An 18,752-nucleotide genomic window follows, 5' to 3' on the forward strand; every position below is an offset into this window, starting at 1 on the left:
GCAGATCGTTTTAAGTAAACATACTAATTACTGCTGGTCATTGGTCACCCAGATGGATAGAGGCCATCTATACCCAGTATCTTCTGTGTTGATAAAAGCTTTTTATTTCACTGTTTATCTCAACATCAAAGATTTTTAAAGGTATGCTGGTGCAGTAGATATAGGTGAATTTAGATGGACAGATTGGACCAGATTTATGAAAGCTCTCTAAGTTTGGAGAATATAGATTATTATGGGTGAACCTGCTCGATCCAGCAAACCTGGAATAGATCTGGTCCCAAATTATTTTGGAAATCCATTCCAAGTTTGATGAATCACCCAGGTTCTCCCATGGTAGTATATCTTCCCCAGTTTTGGAGAGCTTTAATAAACCAAGACCATTGAGACTGAGAAAAACAGACAATGAGAAAGGTGACCCATTTTTGCAGGGTCTCTTAAGGTCTTTTCCTTGAACAGCTAGCTAATTGATGCATGACATAGCAACAAAATGTTTGCTCCCTTTTTTGTTGTGTAGAATTTTTACTGACAAGATAAAGAATACGTATGTACAGTAGCAGAAATCACTCTTCGTGGCAAAATAAGTTACTCCTTCACATCAGCAGGTTTATCCCTGTGACTTTTTATTTGGCCTACATTGAAATTGAAGTTAAAATCTGAACCCTAGACAAAACTTATATTTGTTTTCGAACAAAGCAGAGGAGGTTCAGAGCTTGCGTTAGGATCTTATTGCTGTCCCTATTAGAGTGATAGTCCCTCCTTTCCAATCAGCACAGAAAGTAATAGGAAATCTTGAATGGAGACACAGACAAAAGCACATTGGTAAGGCAGGATTAGTTAATGGGGACACAGACATAAATAGTAAAGCTATACTTTATTAGTCTATAGAATTGTTGGAAGAGCATATTCTTCAAATGAATGTCAAACAAGTGACCAGATTTACAAGCAAAGCACACAGGAAAAAATTAATAATGTTGATGTTTTCTGTGAGCATTTATTAAGACAGAAAAGTCAGATCAAAAATTACATTAATCAGTCCATAATGTTGAGGTTTATATTGTGGGTACTGGCAACAAGGAAATATAATTTATTACTAAATTTCTAGATAAGCATTTGCATGTCATTGAGTGCAAAGAAGAGTACGTGTTTAGAGAAGTGCTTCATGATTTTTTTAAACTTTGATACATTTAGCTTGAAACAACATTGTCATACACTGGTTGAGTATGTTAGTCTAACCTTTGCCCCGATCAATAAATCATATTGTTTTTCTTTTTCATATACAGGTCCTTTTGAGCCAGCAGTTACATTTTTTTCTTTCCTTTGGACAAAAGCTTCATGACAGCTTTGGGCAGAAAATAATACCTCTACTGTTAAAAGCTAGTAAAAATTTTCTTCCACATTCTGGCTATGGATGGGAGCTTAAGTAAATAGTCTAGTTATTCATGAAATCCCATGAGTGCTATTTGATGTGCATGAAGTCAGGTCTGTAAATTTAAATCATAAAACTTTTCCTAAAAGGCTGAAAGTCTTACATATGAAATATGCCATTTCATTTACCTGTAACTTTTGTTCATTGTCGAAAAAAAAATCACTGTGGTGCACATATAGTTTAAAAGAATTTATGAATTTCTTATATCTTTATATATAAATATATTTATCTATATTGCCGGTTTCACTGCAAATGTGTACACTTAAAATAGTTGCCTGAAGTTGCATTGCCCATTACAGACAAAAGTAAAAGTCCAGTTAACAGTCTGCTGTCTAAATCAATATTTCTCAACCAGGGTTCCTCCAGAGGTTGCTGGGGGTTCCTTGTGCGATCAGCAATTTGCACATCTTAGATCAGAATTATTGACCCCAATGACCTTTTTGGCTATCTGTAAGGGGGCATTCTTCCCACTTGTCAGTAATGTAAGAGGCATTCTTCCTAATGACCACCACTCTAATGTACTAATTATAGCAGGGGGTCCCTAAAGATCTAAAAATTATTTCAAGGGTTCCCCTGTGTTAGAAAACTCAAGGAAAAGTGGTCTAGATACCTTCCATTTACTCTCCCAATGACCGATTCACTAACCATCGTCCCATTATATACTAACTACTGGATTTGTGGAAGCACGTGACCCTTGGCCTTTTTTTCTCCATGCAGTGCTTAGTTTAAGCTCTGGCTTAGACTGATAAAGGGCTTACATGGACTATATAAACCATCAGCAGACAAACAAAGCAGCAGGGAAAGGTTAACAATAGCATCAGGTATTGGTCTGTCAAGTCTGTTGTGTTTTTGCATTTGGGCAAATGTATACATTCATGCTAAAGGAAAAAGTAAGAAAGTTCTATATTTTTCCCCCTTGCTGTTATTGTGAAAGGTCAGCAGTAAAATATATTGTAGTTGTGTGTTTGGAGCAATTGCAAACTAATATATGTATCCTGTTTGTATATTTGTGAGAAACCACTAATTCATAGAATTAAATGTGTATAGAATATAAAGTCCAACTGCATTTTACAAACAAGTTCAAAAAGTAAAACCATTGTTCATTGTGTTGTGTAGATATAGATAACAGTTCCTTTTTAGTTAAAATAAAGCAATTGACAGGACTCTGAGCCAGATCTTGTCCCATACAGACCCAAACTACTAGTGACTTCCTTCTAGGTTCTGTGAGCTTTGTGTACCACCATCCAGGATATTTTATATGGCACCCGAGGGGATGAATTGGTGATAATTTCACATAATGTATGATATTACCCCATCATATAATTTATCTTCCTGAAGAAGCAGATTATGTATGCAAAATGTTCTGAAACAAGGAACTAAGAGCACTTGCTTACCAGTTAAAATAACTCCTGAAAAGAACATTATGTATATTCTGCAGCATTAGGCTATATTGTTGTAAAATGGTATGGTAAATTATGATCCAACGTCTGGTACCTATGCTCTATGTCTGGAGGTGTAATGCCTCTGTGATGTTTAATTTACATTGAAGAACCTATGCACACATGGATTTTTAACAAACAGAATTACATTTAGTATGGTTTTTATGTCTATGTATTGATGCCTATAAAATCCCCCCAAAAATGAGAGAGCTAAACTGTAGCAAAAATACATGGGCCCAAGAAATATTCAATCAAAGGTTCCCCAAATTGTTTTTGCCTAATCCAACTCAACCCAAAATCGAACACGGCAAATTCAGACCAGAAATAAAGTTTTTGTTTTTTCATCTCTTATTTCATGGTAAATCAGATGTACCCATGGGACCAATGCCATACTACATTTCCCATCATTCCTACATTACAGTGGAATATATTTGAAGTGTCTATATGAGGAGAGACGGGACTTAACTGTAGTCACAGAAAGTAGGTGGTGAGTAGAGATAGTCAATGAAATACAAAAAATTAGTCACTGGGCCTGATTTAATTAAGCTCTCCAAGAATAGAAAAGATAGACTATTATGGGGAAATCTGGATGATCCAGCAAACTTGGAATGGATTTCTTAAAAATCTTTCCTAACGGTTTGCAAATCCTGGACCAGATTTAGCAGACCACACAGGTTCTCCACTGATAGTCTATCTTCACCAGTATTGGAGATTTTAAAATTATTCAGACCAACTGTGTAAATGGGTTCAGGAAATTCGGGGACTTCCAGGCCAAAGAAGCTTGTTGGTAAGAGTATAGTATAATGCAGGACATGGTAAATGGATGTCACAGGAAGCATAGATTAAGAGTATCTGGTCTTCTCCAGAGCCTTCAAAGGTGTGGATACCTGGAAGGATACCATCTGTAGATAGACGAGACACAGCATGAGTACAAAGACAGGAACAAATGGAATTGTAACTAGGAGCAACTTTTACACAGAAACTGAATTAGATGCCATAAAGACAGACAAACAGGGCTATAAAGTGAACCAAAAAATCTCAGATCATTGAGATTCTAAGCAAAAGACAATGCACATAGACTAATACAGGTCAGATAATGAAGATTACAAAACTAAGCAAAAATATATAAACAGGATATACAAGACTGAAAGCTCTAGCCCAAAAATAGGGGCAGTCAGAGGCTAAAATGTAAGTGTTAGGAGAAACCAAGCTAAACAGACACACCAGCTCTGATTAGTGAAGGTGGGGCTGCTAAGTACAATAAACAGATGAGACAAATGCATCAAGGCAGACATAAAGCATGTATACATTTAAAACTGAAAAAGAAAAAAAAAACACCAAATATGGGCCACACCAGTCTCAATTTAACTAAAGCTCTCCAAGACTGGAGAAAATAGATTATCATGGAAGAATGGAGTGATCTCACAAACCTAGAATAGATTTTATCTTAATTTTGCACCAGGGCTTTTGAAGATATACTACAATAAAAATCAGGTAAATAATCATATTTTTATTGAAACATCATTAATAAAACATTCAATAATAAAATCAACTTATCAATTAATCAAGAAACTGCTGCCATGATAATGTTTATCCACAATATTTAACAGCACAATTTTTATCACCACAATAATATCAAATCTTCATAATAGAACTATCATTTCAATCATTACATATTTTCATATAAATATCTATTAGTGGTATCCATTGGTACCGCATTTCACAGAACAAATGTCTGCTTCCTCAGACCAAAAAAACATACAAATGGTAAATCGCTTGATATATAATTGGTTGTAAACCCTAAAACATTAAAAAATACAATCAATTTCTAATTATTGAAGCATGTATATTTTTTTTTACAATATTGTATCTTAGTGTATAAATAGTGGATGTATCAGATGCAGCCCAGTACCACCTGTGTAAACTGAGTGGCGCGCGCTCCAAACTGAAGCGCAAGCCATCCCCTCATTAGTAATACCGTACCTGTAATCCATGTCAGATAGCAGGCTTGCCAAAAACCTGCACCACTTCCGGGCTATTGAATATGACACCTGTTTTCCAAACCGGAGCGCAGGATGCATACCTGTGTCATTTTCAGTACAACCCGGAAGTGTGCAGGAGCCAGCAGGAGCGCATCAATTTTAATCCATCCTGGGGAAACAAATATCTAGTGTCTTTTACCTAGAATATGTTTTCTAAAAAGTATTTTCTATTATTTGCCAAATATTTTCAATCCTGATCCATTCCAAGTTTTCTAGATCACTCATAATAGTTTATCTTCTCCAGTCTTTAATAAATCAGGTCCACTGACGCTGAACATATACTACATCCAGATAAAGACATCTAACTTTTAGGGGAAAAGTCAAGATTTGCGCTCAAGTTCAGTTGTGTATACCTTTGGATCTCCTTATTAGTTTGACATCTGGTTTTCAGTGTGAACAACCACTGATTACCGTATTTTTCGGTGTATAAGACGCTCCGGCCTATAAGACGCACCCAATTTTAAACAAGAAAAACCTAGAAAAAAAAGATTCTGAACAAAATACTTAAAAATCACTCTGTGTCAATGTATCGCTTATGGGATCGCGGGGGTATGCGTGTCGGCTTCTCCTCGCTCAGAGGAGGAGGGGACACGCGCTGCAGCCAGGAGGAGAGCGAGGAGAAGAAGAAGCCCACAGCATCGCGGGATCGCGGTATCGGGTGAGTATGTTTTTTTTTTTTTTTACCATGTATTCGGTGTATAAGACGCACCCACTTTTCCCCCCCAGTTTTGGGGAAGAAAAAGTGCGTCTTATACGCCGAAAAATACGGTATACATTTTTTTAATCAAAGACCTGGTATGAATTGATCTTGTTCCTGAAATGTTTTCTTCAATAGCTTTTACATTATTAAAAAGTTATAGTAAAACTACTTATGAGCTACAAGATTGGAATATTACTCAAATTTGATTGTTTTGGGTACAGTGTGGAACAGGATAGACCTGATTAGTCACGATGGTTTTAAAGTAATTCTATCACTAAAAGCTGTGAAAAAAAGTACATTAAAGAAATTGCCACTCAGTGCATTGCCATGGCCCCTATATTACGTTTGTACAGTGTAGTAATTGGGGGGTCAGAAAAAAACATTATGAACCGTAGGGGCACAAAAATTGACACAATAGAAGTTTATATTTTTGGTGGTCCACGACGCTCCATATCTTCAAAAGCCCTATTTTCTTGGTGCCAAATTATGATAAAACCTATTTTTGGTTTGTTGGATCACTCAGGTTCTCCCTTGATATTCTATTTTCTCCAGTCTTGGACAGCTTTAAATAAATCGAGACTGGTGTGTCCCATGTTTGGAGTTTTTTTTTCTTTTTAGGTATTGACTCTATATGTGTTTTATGTCTAAAAGCAAACTGTGAACAAAAGTACATTGAAAAAATTGCCACTCAATGGTTCCCCCCATCTGCCACCACAATACATTTGTACCCTGTAATAATTGGGGGGAAGAAAACCATTATGAACAGTAGGGGCCTAAAAATTGACACAATAGAAGTTTCTATTTTTGAGCAGTCATAACAGAAATAGGACAGCTGTTACTTCTGTTAAATACACAACACTTCAACATTACAGCAAGTATACTCTGGTATAAATGAGGGCACTGTAACAACAGCAGTAGCCAAGGGTCAGTTGCCCTGCTCCTCCCTTGCTACCTCTTCACAAGTCATGTGGATCCGCAATCATATTTTGTTGTGCTTTCAGTGATTAACATAACTATACATTATATGATATAAATACATTCTGGTAAGGAGTGCTACTGAATGCCTTTCTCGACAAAATGTGAATGGGACAAGTATATCCTCTTTTTTGCTAACAAATTGTTACACAACAGTCCATTAGTCAAAAATGTCCTAAACATGAATAAAAGGTATACACTTAAACATCTGCTTCACCTTTATTACTTTTGTAGAATAGATCTTATCAGTGATTCACACCATGCCATAGACACACATGTCATTCCAGTGTTAATTCACGTAGAATAAAAACAGCCAAGGTGTGGCTCCAGTAATGCAGAAAATAGAAATTCATTATACATGTACGTCATTTTCAGTACTGTGAAATATCTCTGAAAACCACATCATTTTGGTGCTATTGATACACTGATGACAGACAAACAATGGGTCACTTTTGCAAACAAAAGTGTTCTACAGCAGTGAACGCCTGTTCTTAATGCTTTGTGTGTTTAGCAACTGTTTAATTTCTATAGAAAAAGCAGCTATGGCATATAGCAGAGTTTCCCAACCAGGATCCCTTGGAACCCTAGAGTTCCTCCAGAGGTTGATAGGGGTTCCATCAGCAATGACCAACCAATGTTTGCCTCTCAGGTTAGTTTAACTGATACAAGGGATCTTTTTGGCCATCTGTAAGGGAGACATTCTTTCTGACCACCACACTAATGTACAGTGAGCTAATATAGTAATTACAGTAGTAATATTCCCCAAGACCTGAAAGTTATTTCAAGGGTTCCCCCATGTAAAAGGTTTGGGAAAAGCTGGCATATAGACTGCGTGTCTAAAAAAGTCACAAACTCCTATATTTCTAATATTTCATTGGACCAACTTCAGCTTCGATTATGGCATATATTCGTCCTGGTATAATTTCAATAAGCTGATACAATAGAGTCACAACTTTTTTTTTCATTAATAACTGCATTACTTTTTCTTTAACATCTTGCTTTGATGATGGGAGAGTGTAATGTTTTCTCTAATACATCACAAAGATCACAACATTGCTAAGTTATGAACTCTGTGGTGGCTAGTCCTTCTGTGAAAATGATATCTTATGTTCCCTGAAAGTTTTATTCACAATTTAGGCCCAATGAATCCTGGCATTGTAATCTTGGAATATACCTGTGCCATCAAAGACCAAAAAAATCCACTAATGGAAAACCCGGCCATTTGATATATTCAGGTAGTCAGCTGACCTCAGTGTATATGGTTTTGTTGTTATCTTTGTTTTTGTCTTGCTGCCTCCTTTAATGTTAGAAAAAGGCAACAGAAGAGTATTATATATTTGCTTTACCACTACAGTTTGTTACACCTAAAACTACTTTATCTACATGCATGAAACAAGAAGTAAAAGTCAGTACCAGGCAACAAAATGTTGGAAAAAGACAGTGGGAAAGTCCGAAAGATTGCAAAATATCTTGGTGGACTGCACAAAAGGGTGTTTTCTTTTTTTTAAGATAAGGATTTATGAGAACATTTTAATTATTATCTTTTTTTTTTAAATAATAATGTAAAGTCTGTTATTGCTTTACCCAGATACCCCATGGAATTTGTCAACAGGTTTAGTTTAAAGCAATCAAAATCCAAAATGTTTCCAATACTGTGGTTTCATACTGTTTAATAGAAATGTGCTAATTTATAATTCTGTTTTTTCACTGATTTATTAGAATTATTTTTAGTAGAAATAGACGGGTTTTATGGAAACAATGACTAAATACAATTAATAAGACATCAGACCTAATGTAGTAGCTTCTACATATGGACTGGATAAACTAAACCATATGTTAACCGTAAGTTGACAGCTTAAAATGGTTCTTTAATGTGGGTGCAATACCAAAAAAGCGACAATCACAGCTCCTAATGAATTAAAAGGAACAGTAATGCTATAAGCCAGGACAATATCTTTCTTTTTAGGTTGTAATTAAAATACATTACATTTAAACAGGAATAGCAAGATAGTAGAAAAAGAATTACATTTTTTAAATGTAAAATTACTATTTTATTATGGAACTGTAACCTACTTAGGTTTTGTTTAGGCATGCATGTGAAAAAGATCAGTTTTATGAATTACTGTATATTATCAATGTGTGTTCATGTATTAAAAACCTTGTTTATGTGGATAGTTCCACTTTTAATAGAAAAGGCAATTTGAAAGTGAACCTGTGTCCATAATATGAATAATTAAAGCAGAATTAAACCTGGGATACTCAACTGTACCTATTATTGTTATTATTAATAATAATGTTATTATACCTATTCCATTCCAGGGTCCGCCATCTTCCTCTATCTTCTCTTTCTGAATACAATCTTTGGCCATCTTTATTGCCATGGATGGCTTAGCTTTTTTGACAGTTTTCTAGAGCGATCAGGCAGATAGGAAGAATTATTGCACTATGGGCCTCACCTGTACCTTTATGCAATAATGACCTACAGGATGGTGCATTTTTAAAAGGGGAACTCACATAAGGTGCAGTAAAGATCTTGAAAGGCAGCTAGCCCACTAATGTAAACTCACAGCAGATGTTTCTAAATTGTTAGAAACAGACTGCAGTTTAGCATTTTTTAATTCTGTTATGGTCTTTGAAGATCTATGAGAATGGATTTCTTGGAAGTTCAAGCAGCTAGAGAGGTCTACGATGGCTTGTTTTAATACTTGGGGCTTTAGAGTTTAGTGCTCTTAGTCTATGCACAAGTATACTTAAAATCATATGCAATGCACTTGTAAAAATTCTTTTCATTCTTTAGTTTCAGACTAATCTCTCAACAACTAAAGATAATGCAGGAAAAGGTTCAGCATGGTGACTAGTAAACCAGATGCTCCATATTTTTTCTTCTATGATTTCATATTGTCTGTCAGAGTTCCATTGTTACTCATCTTCCTCTTGGAAAAGTCTGTATGTATAAATGTTGGCAGTATTTCCGCTAAATGTGACAACACAAAGGATTATTTTAAATTAACGGATGTGGTAACGGTGGATGAGTATGCAGTATTTCATTTGTTTTAGGTGACAGCATACATTCTCTGACAGATTTGCCAAAATGTCTGGTTTTCACAGAAGTTTCACTTGGTGACTTTTACTTTCCTAAAAGACAAACAAGTGCAGAATGAGCAACTACCAGTATTATATAACTGCAGGTATTCTGAAAATCTTTACCTGGTTACCAAAAAAGCTAATCTGTGTGCTAGCTACAGAAAAGCAAAGACTTGTGAAGTGTAAGGGGTTGAGGCAATGCCCAGTTCAAAGAGACTGTTGCTTTGTCCAGATGAGCAGTGTGACCATGTCTCAATTAGGAAGAATTCTTTTTAGGTTCACCCTTAATTCCAGCAGTTTTATGTCAGAATAGGGCCAGGTCTGGAAAAATATTTCTGTAATCACAAAGAAATATTTCTGAGCCTATATCAGGGGGTGCTGAAAAGTTCCTGGCTTGGGTGGCCTGAAAGAAGCGAGCCAGAGTTACGAAATAACACATTTATTCAACATATTCCCCCTGGAGACTGATGTACTTGGTACAGTGTAGTTGCATCTTTTTTGGACCGTTCAAATAAAAGTTCTTTGGTTGGGCTGCAAACCAGCTCTCAGCAGCTTCTTTGATGTCAGAAATGTCCTCAAAACGTGAAGGTGCCAGGACAGGTGAGTAGGGGGGCTGGTGGACCAATTGGAAACCCAGGGTGTTCAATTTGGTGGCCACAACATTGGACGTGTGCACAGTTGTCCTGCAAAAAAAGGATCCCTTTGGTCAACTTTCCACAGCGTTTCGTCCTAATTGCTTCCTTCAGCTGGTCCAGGAGGTTAGCATAATACTGTCCAGTGATACTAGAGCCCTGAGGTAGGTAGTCCACCAACAGAATGCAGTCTTTGTCCCAGAAAATGGACCCCATGACTTTTTTGGCCGATTTCTGGGTTCAGAACTTCTTCAGCCTTGGGGACCTGCTGTGGCGCCATTCCTTTGACTGTTCCTTGGTTTCAGGATCATAGATGTGGAGCCAGGTTTCATTCTCAGTCACTAACCTAGCCAAAAGTCCTGTGCAAAATGCTTCAAAATGGGACAAAACGGCTTTGGATGCTTCAACTCGTTCCTTATTCTGATCACTGTTCAAACATTTCAGTACCCACTTCGCTGAAAGCTTCCGCATGTCTAGGATAGTGGTGATAACAAACCCAACATGCTATCTGGGCTATCTTTTTTGCGGATGTTTGCCGGTCCTCAATAATCAGCTCATGGACAGCATCACAGGTTGCCAGGTCAGTTGAGGTTGGGGGGGGCGCCCAATACGGGGCTCATCTTCAATGGTGAAATGCCCAATCTTGAAACAAGATATCCAGGTTTTGACAGTGCTGTAGGAAGGACACCTCTCCCCCAGTGTTTGTAACATCTTAGTGTGAATGTCCTTTGCTGACTTTCCCTGGAGAAACAAAAACTTCATGACGGCTCGTAACTCCAGTGACATGAAACTTGCTTGTGCCTCTGCCATCACAGCTTCTAACTAAAAGAAAAAACAGTTTTAAGAATCGCAAAGACCTGATATTTGCACAGTTACATACTAAGATATTGGGCTGTCATATGCCCCCACACTCATTTTTCTATTTCATATGGAAAGGGGCAAAGCCAGGAACTTCTCAGCACCCCCTCGTAATGTATACTATAAAAGATATAGTATTGTGAAGCAGGGAAATGCCAAAGGTACATACCAAAACCAAAGTTATCAGAAATAATTAATTAACTAATTTTTTTTTTCTGCGTGTTAAAGGCAACACACGAATATACTGCAGGGAACTGCATGGGAATAGGCCAATGCAATGCTCTTGTACCTACAGTGTTCTGTTTTTTAATTCTCAGGTTAAATAGTCAAGTGAAGAAAGTTTACATCATTGTGTTCTTTTAATACATTTTTGATGGTGTCCCAATTTGGAAATCATGACACTTCAAGCTAATGTACTGATTGAGGAGACTTCTGATTCACATGATACCATGTTATAACGTGTATAGTGGTAATTCCATGGAAGGGTTTACATTTGCATTATAACTCCCCCCACTGACATTTTTATTATGTGTTTGCAAACATACACTCTGCAATATTTTTGTGGTTTATATATGGGGTCTGATGCTGCCAAGCTGTGTATCATTCACAAAAAGAAAATAAACCCATCCAGCAATTAAAGTTGTCGAGGATAAATTTTCCCCACCGCAGTTATTTGCTGTTTGGATAACAACTAATTTCTCCACTGTCAGCGGAGCAATTTGCATGCTTCAGTGATTAAATAATAGGAATTGTTGATTAATTAAGGTAGTCAGTTTACCAAAGCAGAAAGGAATTAACGTATGGACTGTTGTTTTGTCTAACCTTCTAAACAAGCATGAGTAATCACCAAATGTCTTTTAATAATTAGGACATACTCTTGACAGTTATTGTACCCCTACAAAGAAAACATTGGTGCTCTTTGTTCAGCAAGACTCAATTGTCTTAAGATGTTTTTACTCACAGTTTGAGAAGTGATTGCTGCATTAAATTTGGGTCAAATGTCAAGAAGTGCAAGGCAGGAGGCCGTGGTGCAGTGTCTTTTGGACAGGAATCCTTAGTTTATTTGAATAAGGCTCAGTAATAGAATGACCAGTACTCAACCGATCAATATTTGTTACATAATACATATATTTTCATTAGAAATCCTAAAAAATTGGACTTTAAAAAAATGTCCTAATAATATTTCTGTGAATTACTTTGGTAGTGATGCCAAGCCACTAAAACTTTCACATACTGTATCATAATCTATTATTGTATTTAGAGGTGCAATATGTCCGGTTACTTTTTCGGGAGGAACTATTTTAAAGGATAAAAGAGACATACCAACAGCTATACAGAAATGGAACTCCATTAGCATAACTTCTAAAATTGGGACCTAAAATGGAACTCCAGGCAAATAAAAAGCTGCTTCGCTAATTTTAGAGTACCATTACAGGAAGAGAAGAGACAATATTTTGCCTTCGACAAGTTTTTTGTCTAGCATTTGCTATTACGGTCGGTTAATCTTAATCTGTGGTGTAGAGTGTTAAGGTTAAAGAAGAGTGTTTAGGTTAAAGAAGAACTGAAATCTGGAGAGTGTGCCACAAAATAGAAAGGGCAAAGTACTAGTCTTTTCTATTTTTTTCCCAGTACTGGCTTTCCTTGCTTTGTTCTGCACTGTGTCTCTGTGTGGAGTTGGCCATCTTGGCAGTGGCAGGGATTTACTTCTTTATGTAAGATCCTCCAGCAAAGAGAACAGTAAGCAAAGTAGTAGTGACATCACTAAATATTACCAAACAATATTAAGTAGTATACCTTATGACAGCAGATAGCTAATAATCTACCAAGAAGTGTCCAGGTATCCTCACATATCAAGTATAGAAAGTTTACTAATGTTTTATAGGAATAACAGATAACAGGTACATTTTCAGGGTGCTGCTTTTGCACGCTTAACACTTCTACTTGGTTCCTTTACAATACCAATTCTTCACTTTTTTTTAGTTTCGGTCCACTTCAAGTAAGTTCAAATTGTTCCAATAAGACTGCACAGTTCACTACACTTGGTCCCGGTTCTTTGCAAACTCAGCAGTGGCGCCAGTATATAAACATTTTTGCTTCACTGAGCTTTACAAAGTTTGATTGTGTACATATGGGTGTTTTTTTTTTGTCCTGACTGTGCTAATCAGCTAATTTTTGTTTGTAAGTTACTACTTTCACAAAGGACAGTCTTAGACAATAAAACAAAGCAAATATGAAAAAAATAAAGAGTGGGTGATGAGGCGACATTCATAAGCCCAGAGTGTTTGTTTAAACTGTGAGACTGTATGTGTTGTATGCGCTCCATTACTCTAGACGTAGTTGCAGAACACCAGACAAATGGAAAAAGAAGTTTGTAAAAGTTTAACAATTGAATACTTCTACATAACTTTTTGCAGCTTTGTAAATTTGTTCCCATAAAAAGGTTCTTGGTTCTGGTTCTAAAATCAAAACTTTTGAAAACTTTGGATTAGATAACCTCCATACAGATTTATGAATTATTGACCATATAATATGCACACAATTGGCAACAATACTGTAAATCATTATTAGACAAAATCTAAGACTAAGGTCAGATGTGAAATTGTCATCTGTGCAGTAATCGGATGTAAAAACTCTTGGGGATAAGTATGGTATCCCAAGTTTCTAGTATAGAAATGGTAATTGTGTTTTGTATTTAGAAATGATAAGGGTTTACAGTGAGTGTGGATGGCATACAAGTCAAGAACGTACAATCAGAGCCCAAGCTAATCAGGAAATAAGGATCACCTAGCACACACTGAAAATCTTCATAAATCATATGGAACTGAATTTTTACAGTGCAGGTTTAATAGTCTATTAATCTGTTTGGTTTGATACAAAAACTGCAATACATCTCTGCAGCACTGCAGCAATTAAAGGTCACTTCCTTAGGACAGTCATTTGACCTTGCCCGAAAATGGCTATTTCAATGAATGATAGGATAAGCCTTCTGAACATAGGTTAGTTCTGATTAACTTTATAGCAAACAAAGCATATCCTGCTTATGCCTAATATATTTAGAGACAGTTGAAAAATGTTCTTTTTCTATATGTGTAATTTATATTGTGACTCATATATCAGTTATCCAGACCTAATCTGAACAGTTTCTGAATCTGTATCTGTTTCACCCTCTGGGCAATTAATTATGGTATCTTTGCACATAGTTAGATTTGTTGAGCCTTTCTGCAAAACAAGGAAGTTTAAAAAAAACAGTTTAAGTAAAAAAACATAGGTATCATTACCAAAGATCATGTACGTAGATGTCTTTTTTAATTAGTTTTGCTTTTTAACATAAAAGATTATACATTGCTGTAAATATGATTGGCTGACGAATGAGCTTTCCGTTTCCCCCCCCCCCCTACTCTTTTGCTTTAGGATGTGGAGGGATGAGGGATAGAATCCTGCAGTAAGGAATTGTGTGTGTGTGTGGGGGGGCGTAGTTATTGTACGTGCCGGTGGGAACTGGGCGACATAAAATTAAATGTATACTGGGCTGCTTGTTATCAACTCCTGACTCCTGCACTCTGTGGGTTACTTACCCCTGACCCCTACACTCTGTGCATTTCTGAGACCTGTGCAATAAGCACTCCTAGGCCTTACACAGTGTAGAAAACATACACTTGAACCCTGTACCATGTGCTATATGTATTCCAGAGTCCTGTACACTGTGTCATACACACTCCCAAGCAGAGTAGAACTGGAAACTAAGATGGTGGGCCCACTGTAATGTGTTGTGTGTTGTTTACTGTATGGAAATATAGTCCACTATGATATTGTATATGTTATAAAGACTGTGATATGCTGCTTGTAAGAAACAAAAAGTCCAAAAGACAGTAAAATTATACCTTTCCTTGCATCTGCTTTTTTACAAACAGTATGCAGGCAGTGAACTTATATTTCATCTTAGCCTATCTTAAGGGAGAACTTAAACCATGGGGGACTACCTAAGGACCAGGAACTGTTAAGACAAGGAACATCTTGGTCAGGACTATATAACATAAAGCAAAATGCAGTGGTCAGGGTATGTCACAGTGTCACATTGCAGGTTAGAACTTCTAGGAGTGGGCATGATATCCTTGCACTAGAAAAGGCTATAATAATATCCTTTAGGTTGTAGAGATCTAAAAGTGGAAGTAGTTGAGTAGTTCAGCAAAAAACAATGGGCCTGATTTATTAAAGGCTCCAAGGCTGGAGAAGATACACTTTCACCAGTGAACCTGGGTGATACAGAAAACCTGGAATGGCTTTGGTCCAGGATTGAAACCACAAGAAATCCTTCAAGGTTTGCTGGATAACCCAGCTTCACTGGTGAAAATGGAGCCTTGGTGTGCTTTAATAAATCAGGCTCATGTGATGGCTGATATCATTCAGTCCAGCCTAAAAGATAACAGAGTGTGTTTCTGGCAGATCAACAGTTTTTACTTTTTCTGTACTTGCAGGGTCAAATATTTGTTGTTTTGCAAATATGTTTTTTTTTTCATTTTTCTAATTTTGCCTTGACGTGTTTTAAGAAAAGACAACATTTCTAAGCACAATATGTTTGTTTTTCAATTTCCTGAAGTTAATAAGAGGCTAAAAGTTCAGAAACTTCCTGAAGGCCATATACAGGGGTAGAAATGATGCAGCAGTGAGAAAGCAAGGTTAGTAGATGACATCACTTAAGGTCAATGGCTGTGTGACAAATGATAAATTGTCCATACTGCTAATGCAGGATAACATTTATATTTCAAGCTTAACTCCAGGTGAATACAACAATATTTTCCAAGAATGTTGAGCAAACATTGTCATGATATTCAGTATAGAGGAGGTCCTTCATTGAGTACTCATCAAGTAAGTGGTATGGATGGGGATGAAAGCAGTAATGTTTAACTGAGTGTGGAAAAGTGATGTCACCAACATGACTATGCTTTCTAGCAAGGGTGTTAGAATCAGGAATCTGTTTTGTGTGAAAAATGTACTTATAGTGTGTACTTCACACACATCTAACAGGTTTTGTAAAATATATTCAGAATTTATGAATCCATTTCCACACCCTGACAAGGCTTTTTGCTAAAGTGTGGGCATCCCTGCTCCAGAGGAATGAGGAATAAGGTTGTTAGGTTATTGCTACCCTTGCATTTATATTGTGCCAGGGATTCTATGAGAATTCAGAAGACAATGTCTGAACTGGTATGATTATGTTATTTATACCTGGATCAGATACCTCATATTCAAAAAAATACCAAATTGTATAGACAAACTTCAGGAGGCACATAGTGGGTAAAATATATTATTGTGGACATTCCTCTCAACTGTAGAAATGTTTTGGGGGTACTGTAATCTGGCAGAGACCACTTAGACAGGACCAATGACCAGATTGATTTGGATCTCCAGGAAGCATTCTCAGATCACTTCAAATCCACCTGCCATATATGAGAAGTTATTTCAGTAATAATCTAGAAAAAAAACAAATTATATTAGCGGTTATTATAGGTATACACTCGTATGATGATGGTCAGTAAAATATACCCCCTTAGTATTGGTGGTCAATGTAGGTAGGAGATTAATTTACCACTGGTCAAGGAACCCCTAGCAAGAGGCTGGGGTCTATGTTGATACATTTTATTTTATATATGTTTATTTTATATCTAGCAGTCAAAACCTTAAGAACCCAATCACTATAATATATATATATATATATATATATATATATATATATATATATATATATATATATATATATATAAAAATATATATGTTTTTCATAGCTGCATATTACAGCATCTGTTTATATTTCCAGTAATCAGCGCTATCACATCACACCAGGCTGAAGACTGTAAAACACCTTGTGTGCGCCCTGTTTGTTCTAAGTTGTGATTCATTCAGGAATTTGTGTAGGAGCGTTTAGGAAGAGGAAGACACAGAAAGGTTAAAAGTTGTGCCGTGTGTCCCATGGAAACATATAGGTAACAAAGCATAAGACATGGAAACAAGGAAGAAAAAAACGTCACAAAAATTCTGACTCGTCTTTCTGCACTTTCAATGAATTAGCACATGTACAATGAACTGGAAGGAAATGCATTCAGCTGTGGCTGGAAGGCTAAAACACCCACGGGAACCTCCTTTCCAGAACTTTCTATCTCAGCATCCTGCCGTGTTATTCACAGGCTGTAATTCCCACAGGATGGGGACAAATAATTTGTCACAAGACAAAATTCTTCCACAATAGCTGATTAAGACGGACAAAAAAAACCTCTGGAAGAGTCTGTAATTGAATAAATAGAGCTTAGCAATGACTGACAATAGGAACTTTTTCCATCGTTATTGTGTCACAGTATGAAGACAACAAACTTATTAGCTAGTTTTCTTTTCAATTCTGTGAGCATGTTTGTGTCAGTGTGCAGTTACTTGGTGTATGAAAAACTCTACTGATTGGTATATATCATACCAATTTGTAGATACCTTTGTAGTTTTCCATTACCAGCCTATTCTTTGAAATGAAACAAGAGGCTGGATTATTTTTATTAACGTTAATCGCCATATGTTCAAAAACATCTAGCAAAAGATCTTTTCATTTCCATACACAATACTTTTAGACGTTTATACACTAAGTAGACTAACATGGCCCTGAACTAGGCACTAGTACCAGGTTGAACACCCCCCACTCTTGGCTACAGACTTGAAGTAATTCTTTATGGCATAGATTCAATAAAGTTCTGGAAACATTCCTCTGGGATTTTGGTTATTGACATGATATCATCAAGCAGTTGTTGCAGATTTGTCAGCTGTACATCACTGATGTGAACTTCTCATTACAACACATCCCAAAGGTGCTCTATTGAATTGAGATCCGGTGAATGTGGGGACCACTGTGAATACATTGGGTGAACACAGGTTTGAGATGATTTGAGTTTTGAGACAAGGCGATTTATCCTGCTGCAATGATGGGCCCAGTACGGTCATAAAGTAATAATGATTGGTCAGCAAGAATACCAAGATGGGCTGTGAAATTTTAACAATGCTCAGTTGTTACTAATGGACTCAAAATATTCCAAGAAAATATTCCCCACACCATTACAATACCACTAACAGCCCGTATTCACCGTAAAGCTTAGATATGGTTGTGCATGCAAATCACAGAAGATCAGCAGTTTCTGAAATACTGGTAAGTGGTTTTTCTATGTGGGCTGGTTTAATGTCCTACCGAATTAACATTTGTATATTAACGGCCCACCACCTCAATCACCATCACTTTTTTTTAAAGTTCAGGAACACTGGAAGTGCTCTGTAGTCCTAACACACTTCCTGTCCTAGGATGTTTTCCCCCCATTGAAATGGTAAAGTCAGGAAGTTTTGTCACCTAGGACATAAAGTGTGCTACTAATAGGAACACCAGGTGAAACTCAAAAGAGAATGTAATTTTAATGCAGTCATCACAGCAAATGACTGGTGAGCTGGAATATATTCAATTTTTATTCTTAAATCTAGATTGTACTCCAAGTATTGCCCTGTGACCAAGGTTTAGTGTATCCATATATACTATATGAAAAAGTATAAGGAGTGTATGATGCATTAAAAAAA

Source organism: Pyxicephalus adspersus, chromosome 3 (genome assembly GCF_032062135.1).
Source record: "Pyxicephalus adspersus chromosome 3, UCB_Pads_2.0, whole genome shotgun sequence".
Classification (NCBI taxonomy): domain Eukaryota; kingdom Metazoa; phylum Chordata; class Amphibia; order Anura; family Pyxicephalidae; genus Pyxicephalus; species Pyxicephalus adspersus.